The sequence below is a fragment of the Trachemys scripta genome, chromosome 4 (assembly GCF_013100865.1).
Source record: "Trachemys scripta elegans isolate TJP31775 chromosome 4, CAS_Tse_1.0, whole genome shotgun sequence".
Lineage (NCBI taxonomy): Eukaryota > Metazoa > Chordata > Testudines > Emydidae > Trachemys > Trachemys scripta.
The window spans coordinates 78,949,612-78,966,110 of NC_048301.1; positions in this window are offsets into that span (position 1 = coordinate 78,949,612).

Sequence of the window (16,499 nt, forward strand, 5' to 3'; positions counted from 1 at the left end):
AGAAATATTGCTTAAGCATTGTACGTGCCATTTATACTAATCGGAACAAAAGTTCACTAGAATACTAAAATATTTTCCTTTAAAAAAAAATACTAATAAAATTCTCCCACAAGCACATGAAAGGAAACATTTTTAATTTAATAAAAAGCAACAAAATTGGTTAAAAAGAACTCCAAAAATGAAAATGATAAAACAGAAGATTTGCCTGCCACTAACCCTCACTTTCAGTTTGATTATGTTATTTAAATGACACCTATCCACATTTTAATCCTTGTGCAAAAGTCTGCTGGCAGAATTAATAATTATGATAAAAAAACATGAAAGTCCATGCTAATGATAAGATAAAGAACTTATTCCCACCACCTACTGTGAGAAGCTAATCTTCCTCCATGTCCTAATCTACTGACATACAGGATTTGATCTGAAATAAGCTGTTAATAATGAATAATCTGGCCATGAATATGATTCTGCCGAGCAGAAAATGGAGGATTAAAGAAGGAGCTCTAGAAGAATTAGTTCTCACATTTTTTCCAATTTTAAGGGTTTTTATTTCCATTTAAATACTTTTTTGATTGTTGCTGCCACCTTAAGGATGCAAACTGTAGTGGCTATTCTGATGATGCACTGGAAGTGTCTGATTTAAAACATCGCTACTTTGCATTTATCTGGGGAAGGGAACAAAAACAGCAAACTGACACTTACTCAAGTGCACAGTCTCTTTAATTGAGGGATGTCTGGAGAGCCAAGTATGTATATTTTAACACACAATGAGTTTGAATTAGGCACTTCTGGGAACAAGCTGCCTGCCCGTTATATATTAGAAAATCCAACTCGGTGTGGATGTGTTTGTATTTTAAAAAGCCAGGTGAGATAAGACAAATCACAACTCATATTTATTTCCTTATACATTGCAATGTAAAAGAAGATGTTTGTTTAGCAGATGTTTCATCATTGCCACAGACTTCCTGATTTCTTGCCATGTAAGGCAGGCTGAATACACAACTGAGGACAATGAGTTTCAAAAATGACTAAAGATTTTGGATGCCTCGGTTTTTGAATGGCAATCTTGATACACCATAATGGTGTCTGATTTTCAGAAAATGTTGAGCACCCATACATTAAATTACAGGCCCCGTTAAGGTGCCTCGAATTGGGCACTCAAAAACTGAGGGAGCTGAAATGACTATTCACTTTTGAGACTCCCGGTGAAAATTCTGCTCTCTGTTTGGCATAGCAGATCTCAGTTTCAACTATGTACTCCATTCTCAGAAATGCCATTTGCCAGGGACCATATAGTCCTGTAGCTAAAACAAAGGGCTGGACATTAGCTGTTCATGGGTTCCATTCTTGACTCTGCCACTGCTGTGTGATCTCATCTTCGTGTGCCTCAAGTTTATCCATGTGTGAAATGTGTACAATAATAATATTTACCTAACTCACAGGGATGATTTGAACCCTAATTATAAAGCACTTTGAGATCCTCCAGTAACAAAGGGCTAAGAAAATGAAGAAAAAAATATTAAACCAGAGAACACACTGCACTTTACAGATGAAAAATAGGCAGTGCAGAAAGCAGAATTCTACATATTTCTACAGCTGTCGTATTTTTTAAAAATAAAATACCAAAGCAGAAAATCAAGTAAATATTTAGCTATATTACATTTGGTAAATATAGTAGAAGCCCTAATTTATCTGCAATCCAACCACAAAGGTTACAGCATCTCTCTACTTGCAGTATATTCGCCCTTTGGGCTAATGTCATTAAAGCCATTGATTCCTTTCAAAGACTTTTTGACAAACTAAATTCCTAGAACACAGGGCTCCATTAGATGTTTCAACAGCATTTGTTCCATTCCAATATGGTAATTATTTAAGGTTTGATTTTTCCAATCGTCAGCTGGCATGAGGGGCCTCAGTTTGTCTTGGTTTTTTATAAGCACTCTGATCCCAATGTATATAAAAGAATATTACATAAGCTTTTGCTCCCAGGAGTTTGATTCCAAAGATTTCAAGAACATTCATTTTAAAACCATCCAAACAATTCCATTGTTCATCAATGGAAATATGAGAGAGGATTGCACCACCCCACCAAGCAAACGTAGGACTAGGTGCTCAGGTGTGCTGAATTTACATCAGTGCATCTTGGATGGGGAAGAGGTAGCGCTGTCTCACCTTTCCATTTCTATAATCCTGGGTTGCCAAAATCACCCCAGAGAAGTCTAAGCTTTGTGCTTTCCACCTCTACCCCAACACACCTCTTATGCCTGAGGGCCAGGCATAGGAAACATAAACCCTATGCCAATTGAGGATTCAACCACACAGGGGCATGGTTAGATTAAGGGCAATTGGGACCCTACACACACCACAGCATAGAGCCCCACCCCTCATGGCCTCATCCCCGCAATGTGGCCCCATCCCCTATGTGGAGTGGCAGAGGCCCTCGTCCCTTAAAGGCAAGAGCAGCAGCAATCCACACACCCCCGTCACCGCCCCCATTAATTAGATCAGCAACCAGGGTATGTGTGCTAGAGTAAGACCTGGTCTACCCTTAAAATTTAGGTCGACATAGCCACATCACTCAGGGTGTGAAAAATCCTACATCCACACTACAGGTATAGTCCTCATAGTGTAAAAATTACCTCAGTGAGCTAAGCCTTTTGCACTCTGCTTCTCCTGCAACACAGAATCCCTTGATAGGGTGGCATTGGGCATGGGGCGGGGATCTCTCTGGGCAGTTAAACCCCATTCAGATGCCTGGGGCAAGTCACACATTCAGAACTATAGTGCTGACCCAGGCAGACATCTCCACATTGGTTTACACTCAGTTGTGTTTTCAAGTTTTTCATTGCAATTATGATAACTAAAGACATACTTTAAAAAAAGAAAAAAGCAGCTGAGATTCTGATGTAATCATGTGATTCCAGGAGCTGGGGTCTAGAACCATCTCTATAGTGCCTATGTCTAAGGGCTTGGCTACACTTGCAAGTTAGAGCACATTAAAGCAGCGCCAGGCACCCTAACTCCTGAGGTGTCCACACTGGCAAGGCACGTAGAGCACTGGAACTCTGCAGCTGGAGCACTCCTGGTAATCCACCTCCACGAGAAGCACAGAGCTTGCTGCGCCCTGGCTGAAATGCCCGGGTGTCAGTGTGAACGACGTGTTGCATTACTGTGCTGTGATTGGCCTCCGGAAACATCCCATAATCCCATGAAGTCAAGTGGCCACTCTTCTCATTGTTTGGAATTTGGCTGCAGGCATGCAGATATCCCCTTTCAAAGCTCCATTTCTGACAGCCGGCATGCTTATCTGCTCTGGGACAAAGCAAACCATTAGTGTGGAATGCTGCTGCTGTGAGAGAGAGAGGTGGGAGGGGAGGGGGGTCTGCTGCTGTCTGAACTTACAAGACAGCATGTTGACACACTCTCTGCCCCCCAAAACACACTGTCTCTCCCCCCATATACACACAACACACTCCCTGTCACACTCCACCCCGCTCCCGTTTGAAAAGCACACTGCAGCCACTTGCACACTGGGATAGCTACCACAATGCACTGCTCTTTGTGGCGTTGAAAGAGCTGCTAATGTGGCCACGCCAGTGTGCTTGCAGCTGACAGTGTAAACACATGGCAGCATTTTCCCTGCTGCAGTCTCCAAAGGCTGGTCAAACTCTACATCGGCAAGTGAAGCCAACCCCTTAATTTGGCCCTTCCCAGAGGGAAGTCTCTTTTTTTTATTTATTTTTTTATTTGGGTTTTTATTTGATGCAGCTTTAAAATAAGACAGAACTGAATTTCTGGCCCAAATATTTCAATTCTGCTCTCTTAATAATTATTTTATTTACAGAGCACATTTCACCCAGGCATACTAAAGTTGTTTGCAGACAGAATTAATTGAAATCTGCAACAATCTGTGAAGTTAGATATTGTTAGATCTGTTTCACAGATGTGTAAAATGAAGCCCAGAGGGCAAGTGATTGCTCAAAGTCACAGAGTCAGTCAAAGAACTGCGAATGGAACCCAGGAGTCCTGTTTCCAATCCCCTGCTCTGTCCACCAACCATACTTGAGGACAATTTAACCTACATATCTGCAAATATTTTTTAAATATTAGCTAACAATGAGTGGTTATATCCCACCCACTAATAAGATATTTCATATTGCCAAGCAACTGGATGGCAGGCACATCACAAGAATTCAGAATGAAAGGGGCTTGGAAAGGGAGTTAGCTTTCTTTCAAATGGTGGATCAGAAGGGAAATGATTCATTTGGGAGGTGAATTTCAAACAGGTGGATGAGGCAGGAGGAAAGCACCACCAGACACTGAACAGGCGAGTGGCATCAGACAGCCAGGGAGATAGGACAGCATAAGGGCAACACCAGTCAATCAAACAGCTGCACAGGGCACTGGGAAGATCAGCATCAGTCACTCAAGAGTGGCAAATGATTGTTAGGCAAGTGGCAAGTTAGTCAGCGGGAGAGCAAGGAAACAGGAGAGCAGAGTCACTTGCTGCTCCTTTTGATGTTAAATGCACCTGCTGGGATTCTGCAGACTTTTTAAACCATTCGGCAATTAAACTAGTCAACTCTGCATGACACTTGCTTTTGCCCTTCTACGAATGTTAAGAATTTTGGGAGGAAAAATATAAAAGCTTGGTGAACAATGTTTCTTTTCATTCTATTTGAGTTGGTGCATTTTGCTAGTAATGAAAAAGCAATCATAACAATATTAATGCAACACTGGCACTAGGAAACACACCAAACTGAAGTGTAAAGTGCTACAAGCTTTGTCCATTCCCTGCTGACTGAGTTGTGGCATCTCTGGTCTGAGCACTGGCCTTCAATATTCTTAACATAGGCCACCAAACTAGGTCACACGGCTATCACCAAAACGCACATACATGCTCCACCATAATAGAACCAACTTCCATGACAACAACCCCTACATTCTGCTGCAGTTTTAACCCTGTTTCCTCTCTTCTCCACCCTGACAACCTCTCCCATACATGCATCAGTGTGGCTCGTAACTGAAAACACGCATTCATGTAAAATCAGGTGATAACCCTTTTTGAGTGATTATTTTTGTGGATGTGTTTTTTGCTGTTCTTTCCAGGTAGCTGACTCCACTCCCACTTCTCAGCTCCTGCAGTGTTCTCTAGGTAGTCTAGTTCAGAGCCTTCTTCCACAATGTGTGCCTGGGAAGGAGGGAGCTCATAGCTAGTTAGATCAGCTCAACCCCACAACTCCCTGTGCCCTGCATGCTGTGGTGTTCTACTTGAAACCAAGTTCACCCACATATGCTTCTGATCCCCACCCCCAGCCTTGGCACAAAAAGGACTCCGTCTCTGGTTCCCCAGCCTCCCAATGCCCTGGCTTTATGTAACTGCTGGGAGCATGCACAGTACACCAATTAACTCCTCCTTGGGGAGAAAGCTATAGATAGGGCCCTACCAAATTCACGGCCATGAAAAACGTGTCATGGACCGTGCAATCTGGTCTCCCCTGTGCAATCTGGTCTTGTGTGTGTTCTTACCCTATACTATACAGATTTCACGGGGGAGACCAGTATTTCTCAAACTGGGGGTCCTGACCCAAAAGGGATTGCAGAGGAGTCACAAGGCTATTTTAGGGGGGGGGCTTCGTGGTATGGCCACTCTTCCTTCTGTGCTGCCTTAAGAGCTGGGTGGCCGGAGAGCGGCGACTGTTGGCCAGGTGCCCAGATCTGAAGGCCGCGCCCTGCCAGCAGCAGCGCAGAAGTAAGAGTAGCAGTACTGCAACCCCCCCACAATAACCTTGCAACTCTCCCCTCCCGGCGCCCTCCTCCCTGCAACTCCTTTTTGGGTCAGGATTCCTACAATTACAACACCCTGATATTTCAGATTTTAATAGCTGAAATCATGAAATTTACAATTTTTAAATCCCGTGACCATGAATTTGATCAAAATGGGCCATGAATTTGGTAAGGCCCTAGCTATAGAGCAAAGGCAGCTCCTGGTTCCTAGCTGCAGCAAAATAGTGGATTCTATGGCAAAAATGCTGAGTTCAATGGCATCTTCAGATCAGGAACCATCTTTTTTGTTATGTTTGTATGGTGCCTAATGTAGCCTACAGGACTAACCTGCTTGCTTACATATATATATCTTTTCTTATAGTTTAAGTATTTAGGAGTTGGTGGGTGAGATTGCAGAGCCATTAGCCATTATTTTTGAAAACTCATGGCGATCGGGGGAGGTCCCAGATGACTGGAAAAAGGCTAATGTAGTGCCCATCTTTAAAAAAGGGAAGAAGGAGGATCCGGGGAACTACAGGCCAGTCAGCCTCACCTCAGTCCCTGGAAAAATCATGGAGCAGGTCCTCAAGGAATCAATTATGAAACATTTAGAGGAGAGGAAAGTGATCAGGAACAGTCAGCATGGATTCACCAAGGGGAAGTCGTGCCTGACTAACCTAATTGCCTTCTATGATGAGATAACTGGCTCTGTGGATGAGGGGAAAGCAGTGGATGTGTTATTCCTTGACTTTAGCAAAGCTTTTGATACGGTCTCCCACAGTATTCTTGCCGCCAAGTTAAAGAAGTATGGGCTGGAGGAATGGACTGTAAGGTGGATAGAAAGCTGGCTAGATCATCGGGCTCAACGGGTAGTGATCAATGGCTCCATGTCTACTTGGCAGCCGGTTTCAAGCGGACTGCCCCAAGGGTCGGTCCTGGGGCCGGTTTTGTTTAATATATTTATTAATGATCTGGAGGATGGTGTGGACTGCACTCTCAGCAAGTTTGCAGATGACACTAAACTAGGAGGTGTGGTAGATACACTAGAGGGTAGGGATCGGATACAGAGGGACCTAGACAAATTAGAGGATTGGGCCGAAAAAAACCTGATGAGGTTCAACAAGGACAAGTGCAGAGTCCTGCATTTAGGACGGAAGAATCCCATGCACTGCTACAGACTAGGAACCAAATGGCTAGGTAGCAGTTCTGCAGAAAAGGACCTAGGGGTCACAGTGGACCAGAAGCTGGATATGAGTCAACAGTGTGCTCTTGTTGCCAAGAAGGCTAACGGCATTTTGGGCTGTATAAGTAGGGGCATTGCCAGCAGATCGAGGAACGTGATCGTTCCCCTTTATTCGACATTGGTGAGGCCTCATCTGGAATACTGTGTCCAGTTTTGGGCCCCACACTACAAGAAGGATGTGGAAAAATTGGAAAGAGTCCAGCGGAGGGCAACAAAAATGATTAGGGGTCTGGAGCACATGACTTATGAGGAGAGGCTGAGGGAACTGGGATTGTTTAGTCTCCAGAAGAGAAGAATGAGGGGGGATTTGATAGCAGCCTTCAACTACCTGAAGGGGGGTTCCAAAGAGGATGGAGCTCGGCTGTTCTCAGTGGTGGCAGATGACAGAACAAGGAGCAATGGTCGCAAGTTGCAGTGGGGGAGGTCCAGGTTGGATATCAGGAAAAACTATTTCACTAGGAGGGTGGTGAAACACTGGAATGCGTTACCTAGGGAGGTGGTGGAGTCTCCTTCCTTGGACGTTTTTAAGGCCCGGCTTGACAAAGCCCTGGCTGGGATGATTTAGCTGGGAATTGGTCCTGCTTTGAGCAGGGGGTTGGACTAGATGACCTCTTGAGGTCCCTTCCAACTCTGATATTCTATGATTCTATTGCAATAGGTTTATAGATTTATATTAAAAATAAGCTTGGCTGTAATGTGAGAAACCTACAGGCCAGAAACCTGCATGTTGAGCTAAAGCAAGGTTAGTATATCTATATCTGTGCCCTTTTACCCAGAAAGCAAAGTTGACTTTTTAGCTTGTTTTTCCTATACCCAAATAGATAAAGTACCTCCGCCTATGACCTTTTATTTAGTCACATAGACAATGGAGAATGGCACGGGGGGGTTTCAATGTTGTATCCACAGGCTTAACAAGTACACCACAAGAGACTGATGTGCGTACGTACTTGTCATCAGTACGCGCATACATATTAGCCTATGGGGTAAGTGTATCCTAACATTTCTGTGAGTGAGGAATGAAATTTGGGCATAAGAGGAAGGATTTCCAGCATTTGCCCTATAAAAGAAGTGAGCCACCTCAATAGAGTACTCCATTCTCACTTTACTCCATCTCCATTCTCACTTTACTCTATTCTCACTTACTTCCTCCACTCTCTCTATCTATTCTATCTATGATGACAACTACTATTAGTAGGCTATATTTGTTCTTCTTAAACTTTAAGTTTCAAGGGAACTAGGCGAAGCTCGGTTTCCCTAAGTTTTATTCTTTGTTCATTAGGTTTTGATTTTAAGTTTAAGATTGTCAAGTACACCCTAAGTTCGCTTTAATAGCTCGTAGCATTAGTTTATTCTAAGCACTGCACCCCTCACTCAAGAATTGAGAAACCTGAACTGCAAGGCTGATCCCATGTCTCTTACCACCAGGTTATCAAGGAAGGGTGTGTGTATATTAACCAAAGCTTTGTTGCATATAATACTATATTATCATATGTATTTTTTGAATAGCAGTAATACAGTTGTAACTTTGTAACTATGGTTATTTTACCATTTACTTACTATTATTGATTTTAATAAAAAGTCTTTAAGGCTATATCTGTCTTAGTGCGAGCTTCCTGTCATACCCCTGAGGGTCCTTTGTAAATTCTGTGGAGCCTGATTCAAGACAAGAACTTTTATCTTCTGATCAAACAGATCAGTGAGCCCAAGACCCATACTAATTAATATTAATTATTATCAATATAATTAATTAATTAATACCATTAATTAAATTAAACATTAAATACACATTAAATTAATATTATCAGTACACCCTAAATCAGGCTACACTAGCAGAAAGAATTCTGAGCTTGAGGAAAATACCAAAGCTTGTGGGTGAAGAATGGTAGAGTCCCCAGGATCCTGATAGAGATAAATGGGGACAGGGCCAGCTCCAGGCACCAGCTTGGCAAGCTGGTGCTTGGGGTGGCCACTCCGGACAGGGGCAGCAGGTCCAGCTATTCGCCGGCAATTTGGCGGACGGTCCCTCACTCCCGCTAGGAGCACAATTCCGCCGAATTGCCACCGCAGATCGCGATCACGGCTTTTTTTTTTTTTTTTTTGTGGCTGCTTGGGGCGGCCAAAACCCTGGAGCCGACCCTGAATGGGGAGCTGTTGCTTCAGGCTCTCTGCAGACTCAGACAGCTTATCTCCACAGCAGTTACACTCAATTCACATTTTCATGGTTGTCACTTCAACCATAAGGGCTAAAAACATTTTTTTTTAAAGGAAAGCTGAGATTCTGACGCACCAGTCTGCAGCAAGGGATGAATTCTGTGACCACAGCACTACATGGGGCCCTAGTCATAGCACCTCGTTACTACAAGCAATGGTCCGCTGTGATAGTGACTTGGCATTGAAAGGGTCTGTGTCACATTACCTATCTCCTAAGCAAGCCATCTACAACCCACTATTCTGAGGATGCACTATATAGACTTTCAGGAACATTTACTGTTACAATGATCCCACTGCCTGTGATCAGTACTTCATTTTTTCAGACTTATTTGTGCCAGACAGTAATCTATTGAAAACAGCAGGGACCGGCTACAGTTATCATGATAGCAAGAGGCTGTAATGTTCCTACGCTGTTGCATCATTAGCATTCCCAAAGGTCAGAAAATGTAAAGGTTAGACAGGCTTTGTTAGGTTTATGAGATCTAGAGATCATGTGTGTGGAAGAAATGCCAATAAATGGGCTTTACGTGCAACCTGTACACATGGTGGAGAATTTAAGGATATGAATTGTCAACAACCTTTAAGCACAAGTTGACAATAGATATTCTAGAAATTTTTAATCCCTCAAGATAAAATAACTCTCATTCCATATTATACATTTGTAATACTTAAGTACAATATGAAACACCATTTCCCTTCAAATGTTGCCTGTTTGGCCTTACTAGATCACAGAGAAGAGATTTATTTTTCTATTTTCCCTACTTGTTTTTGTCATCTCCGATAAAAGTGTATCTTGATCACTGCTTTTGTCTTCCAAATGAGTGAATCTCATTGACCTTCCTTATCTCTTGCAGATCCTTGCCAGGAAGATATGAATGGTTATAGATGCACTTTGGTTAGAGGAAGAAAAATTTCAAAGAGCTAGATCCACAGCTCATATAAAATGTATAGCTCCACTGACTTCGATAATGTTGTGCTGAGCTTCACCAGCTGAAGATCTGGTTGAAGGTGCAGAAGTTGACTGTCCTGTCCACTTCAAATGCATTTATCCTCAAAAGTATCTGCAGCTTAAACTCTTCTACTAAAATAGCTGAGTGGGAATCAGAGAAACTGCAGGTGGAAAACAGCTAGAACTGAGTGAATAGAACAAAAAAAGCATTCCCAAATATATTTGTAAATAAAAATTATCAATCCACTTCACTAGTACCTGCAGTCCTTCAGTGGTGTCAAACAGGGATGTGTTTTGGCATCAACACGCTTTGATGTATTCTTCTCTCTTCTGCTTTGTCACACTTTCTCATTTAGCACCGAGAGAGAAGATTTCTGTACAAGATCAGATTGAAAACTCTTCAATATTGCACGTCTAAGAGCCAAAAGCAAAATCAAACACCTGCTGATAAAATAATTTCTTTTCACTGATGACGCAGTGCTCATGATGCTGATGTCGCAGTGGAGACGACCTCCAGCAGCTGTGCAATCGTTTTGCTCTAGCTTGTAAGGAATTTGAACTAACCATGAGTCCAAAGAAAACAATGATTATGGCACAAATATAAGAATGGCCATACTAGGTCAGACCACCAGTCCATCTAGCCCAATATCTTGTCTTCAGATAACAGTTGGTGCCAGATGCTTCAGAGGGAATGAACAGAACAGGACAATGTATCAAGTAATCTGTTGTCCAGTCCAAGCTTCTGGCAGTCAGAGGTCTAGGGACACCCGGAGCATTGAGTGGTCTAGGGACACCCTGACCATCTTGGCTAATAGCCACTAATGAACCTATCCTCCATAAATTTATCTAATTCTTTTTTTGTTGTTGTTGTTATCTAGTTAACCTGTTTCAGAGTTGCTAACTATTGTGATTTTAGCATGAATGTCACATTATTAAGTGTTTTTCTTAAAAGCCTCAGCTCCTGAAATTAACTGATTACATGAAATGTCAGCTTTCACTTTTTAAAAAAAGTACATTTTCAGCCCAGATGATTGCAGAGAAAATAATGACCCTTTAAAGCTCAAAACCACTATGAAAATAAAAAGAACTCCAAACTTATTGTTTTGTTTTGTTTTTTATCTCATGATTTTTAAGTGCTTGGCAACACAAGCTTAGGTTAACCAGTAAGGAAACAGAAACAATACCAAGCTGATGAGTAATCACATACAGTGAAGAGCAAATACTCACAGGGACCACTATGAAATTTAACTCAAAGAGAGAGCTAAATTCATTAAACAAACTGTTACCTGGAAATAGTCCCCCCAGCTCTAGAAAAGACCTGGTGGCTCACCAAGTGTACCTTCATCCCTCCTTGGCCTACACGTTCTTTGTTCAGTCTAATTTAAACACCCTTGATATGGCCAGGGTGCCAAACTTTGAGAACCCGATTCTGATCTCACTTGCACCAATATAAAGCCAGAGTAATTTCAGTGAAGGAAATGAAGTTACACCCATGTAAAACTCATGTGAATAAGGTCAAATTCTGAACATCTGTCTGCTCTGCCCTTACAGAGTCATTTTGCTCTTTGGCAAAATCAAGCACCGTGTTATAGTATGACGAGTGGAAATAGAGAAACAGGATCATGTTTCAGGTGGACCTAGATTGTGAGGTACTGGGGTTTAGGAACACAGGCTTGCGGCTGGCTGTGAAATGACAAATGGCAGATTCTCAGCCAGTAATACTGACCTCTCAGCATGGTTAATAAAGCTCTGATTCTTACAAATCTAGCTTATTGCTGCATCACTGAATGTTAATGAAAGGGTTAAAGCAATTGTGTCCTCAGACTAGAAAGAAGTTTTGTCCCTGGATTTTATCTTCCTGATATCACTAGTTGAAAGTAGGGGGTGGTGTGGGAAGTAAGTAACTGAGATGATTTTGTGATTCAAGGATTACTATGTGATACCACTAGTTTAGAGGTATTGTGAATTTTAGGCTAACAGCTGACTTTACCTAGCAATTAGTTTTAAACTCTATCATTTCAGTATAGCTCAAAAGACACTGTGAATGAACAACATCATTACTCCATTTTCTACTTTAATCAGATTAGTCCCCTGACTTTCTGGGCATTTTTTCCCCAATAATTAAATGATTAATCTTTTGTATTTGGGTGCATGGATTCCTATCCCACTTTTTATGTTAGAAAATTAATGTTCTTTTGCAATATCATTCTGTTAGTGATGCATGAGCTGTTATGCAACAAACATAGCTTCCTGTTGTCCTAAATAAATATTGCTACTTAAAGTAGTCATGTTAAGTTTTGAGATAATTGCATATATATCACCTGCAAATGTTCCTCCAAATATGAAAGCAATTAAATTGGGTAAAATTAAATAGCTAACATTGTGTGCATGTAAAGTCAATAAATAAAGGTGCCATTCCTGCTGTGTTCAAGTTTGCTTATCTTTTTGATCATTAACATGGCAATTCAAGCCAACTAAGATGCAGCACCATGCTTGCAGTGATTGTCTATTGAGAACATTAAACACTACATTTTCAAAAGAGCTCAACATCCAACAGCTCCCAATCAGGCCTCTTAATCACATCTCTGGAACTGTTATTTACAATATGGCTGTAGTGCACCTAGCACAATGGGGCACAGACTTGTTTGGCCTGCAAGCACTACAGCAATATTAATCTAATAATAAATGACGAGGCCAGGTTTTCAGAAGTATTCAGCAGCACCCAACAGCTCCCATTATTCTGAATGCTTTCTTCTCAAACATGCTGTTTTTCAGTTTGACTCTGGGCTTGGTAATCAGCAGCTAAGTGGTGAATCATATAGAGAGAGCGCATGACAGAGATCAACAGGGTTTTCACCACCACAGAGACAAGTGGGGACTCATCTGACCTTCCTCGCCTCCACACTCAAAATCCTTTAAAATAAGATTCTGCTAGGAAAAGCAGCATTGCCAGGATGACACTGCGGAGTTCCTTCCATGTTTATTGTGCCTCAATTATTTCTATAGCAAATCTGATGTTTACAAGTAAAAAGAAGGTTGGTCACTGCCACTGTCCCAAACTTAACTCTGAATCTGAAAATCAAGGTCTAAGTTCTTTCTATCTTAGCTTACAGTTCTGATGATGATGCACAAACCACAATAGACTCCAGCTAATGTCTTTGATAACAAGTGTAAAATAGAGAAAAACTGACTTTAGGCCTGATTCAGCATGTGCATAAATTTGAGTACATAAATTGTTTCAGTGACTGCAATGAAACTGCTCACACACTTAAAATTAGGAACATGGGAGACCTATCCTGCAAAATGCTGAGCACCCGCTGAAGTCAGTGGGAGCCAGCTGCTTAGTGCTTCTCAGGATCAGGCCCACTTTTAATAGGTACCTTGCTGAACTGGGGTTATAACCAGTAAAATAAACAGATATGACTAAATGCATATTGAAAGCAAATCTCTTTAATAAGAAGTTGCCATTTTTATAGTCACTTTTCAGAGTAGAACTATAATTTTAAAATAGCCAGTTCCCAGTTGGTATCTGCCTGGCCAGTGTCCAAAGGGTTAATATCTATGCAGAGAAAACTATCTGTAACCATGTGTAAAATACCATTTTCCCTTGAGGATTTCTGTTCAGTGCCATCTGAAGTTTTAGGCTCTGAAGAGCTACAGATACATAATATTTTCTATAAACGAGTTCAGATAATTCGTTTGAAATAACTGATGGCAATGGTTTAATGGAGGTAACAGCATGAAAACATATCACAGTTTGCATCATACTGTATTTGTATTATCTATCTTTTTACTTTTAGAACAAAAGGTCATGGCAGTGTTTAACATATTGTATCTTAGTAAAAAAGCATATGTTACTCTTAATTAGTTGTTGTAGTTGCTGCTGTTAATAACATATTATGCAAGCAAGTGGGAGGATAAGTTTTTAAAATTCATAATGCAACTTGGTAATGTGTTTTAAATAAAATCTGGCTCCAAAGTAGCTTTGTATATCAACGCTTTTTATAGCCAGCAGGAAGAGTATGAGCACTAGTGATGAGGCAGTTTCAAAAAACACCTGCGCTTCCAATGGCTATTCCAGTTGGACCTCAGAAAGTCTCCTCCAGCTCACTGATACCTCCAGAAAATTAGACAGGTATATGAACCACGATTAAAGTTTATAGATGTAAAGTGCCTGTATCCTACATGACAGATAATCAAAACTATTCATCTTCTATTCTGCACACATGTCCAATGCAGGCCACATATGTGCTTTTTCGTAAGTATGTTTGTATTCACATTATTATCCCTGAACAGGAGGCATAAACCCTATGTCAGTTAAAGCACATGATTTTTATTAGCCTTAGAATGGACCAAGGTACAGAACCCATAGAAGACAACATGAAAAAAAGGGCAGCTCTTTAAGATATGGAAAAGGCAGCAAGTTTCTGTAGCCACCTCCTAATCCTCTGTTACAAAAGGCACCATAAAAACAGATACTTAGCAATTCCTCTGGGAAAGGGCCAAAGCTGAGCTGTTAGAGGAGTATGGAAAATCCTGTTACATAGGTTTCACGGGGCTGCAGGCTTCAATTCTTAATATAGCCCAAGTTCCAGTTTCATTTCCATAGCAAGATGTTTCAGTGTCTTTACTGATTAGAAATTTCTACCTTTTTAAAGAAGCATGCGAGGTCTGATCTCGCATGATCCTAACCAAAATCACTCTCATAGGATATTTCAGGGCATCCCGAGCTGCAGTGGTTCTGCAAGAGCCATGAGACTAGACCCGAAAGCAATAACAGATAAGCAGTAGGAAGTTTAGACGTTCCCAATAATTTCTCGTTTAAAAAAAAAAGTTAATGTGCTCATTAGACTATAGCCTCTTCCAGCTGTACAACAAATAAGACACTAGTAATCCCTCAGATTCTAGTAGGGCTGCATGTGTACGGAAGAGAGTGGGGAGAGTTTTTAAACACTTTTTACCATAAATCCTCTTTAATCAGAAACGTTGATCTTCTTTAAACATCCTCCATTGTGTCTATTTTTTTCTGGTATCAGAAAGGCTGGAACTGAACATACATGGCCAGATTCCCTGGCTCATTCAGCTCCCAAGTGGCATAAAGGGACAAGAATCAGCAGTCATCTCCTCTGCTAGGGTAGAGAAGTTCCCAGTGGGCATAAAGCCAGCAGAACTACCCCCTACCCCACCATCTAGGCAGCTCCAGCATATAGAACAGGCATTCTGTGGGCATTCTGCACTCTGGTTATCCCCAACTGACAGAAAGTCTCTTCAGGGCTGTTGTCAGCTGATGGAGCTTAGAACAGCCCCTAGCCTCCCTGGTGGCCCTCTCTCAGCTGGATGCAGCAAGGAATTTAAGGCAATATTCTAAATGTGATCACACTGTATTAGCCATATGGAAAGCAGCTGTGACCCCCCTCTCCTGCATGTGTGCATTTTTGCTCAGGCACTAACTTTGTCTGCTGTAATCACATTGATTTTCTTTCCATATTCTATATATAGCTACAAAAGCAAATGCAAGCTTGGGTATAACTTTTTAAAAAATCTGGTTATTGTGGCTTATTGATAAAAATTATAATAAGTCACGGTAAGGCTTAAAGCTGATGTGTCTCTAAAGTATCCTCATTGATTTAATAATTTCCTAATCAGATGCAATAAAACTTGGAGGACAGCGATCTAAGCTTTCCTAATGCTTATCTGAGCTAAATAACTATTTGCCAGCTGATCCCATGAGAGTGGAAGGCAGCTGTCATGTAGTGATCCCTGGGGCTGGGCCACACTGAAGCAGGAATTTTTAGTGATTCTGTCAATATCAGTAAAGCTGGTTCCATTCTATGTGAGACATACAAAGTAGGGGCTGGTCTTGAGGTTTGCTAATTGCACTCATTGAAGTCAGTGGGACTTGAGGGCATTCAACCAGAAGTTTTTGCCATCTTGCTTCTAAGGGATGGATGACCACATTTGGATAAAATAAGAGTCAACTTTAATCTTCACCCATGAGAGAAACTTTTATGTGATTCATACTAGTATGGCTAACTTCTTTTCCTGTTATATATCATTTCTATGTGAAACCTGCACCTCCGTATGCCAGCCACTACTGGGAAGTGATCATTTATACAATCCATCAAAATATTGTTATTATTTGTATTACACAAATACCCTGGAGTCCCAATTGAGATCAACACCATATTGTGCTAAGTGCTGTACAAATACACTAAGCAATTGTCCCTGCCCCAAAAAGCTGACAATCTAAATAGACAGAAGAAACATTATTATTCCCATTTCACAGGTGGAAAATCAAGGCACAGAGAGATAAAGTTACATATTGTAGGC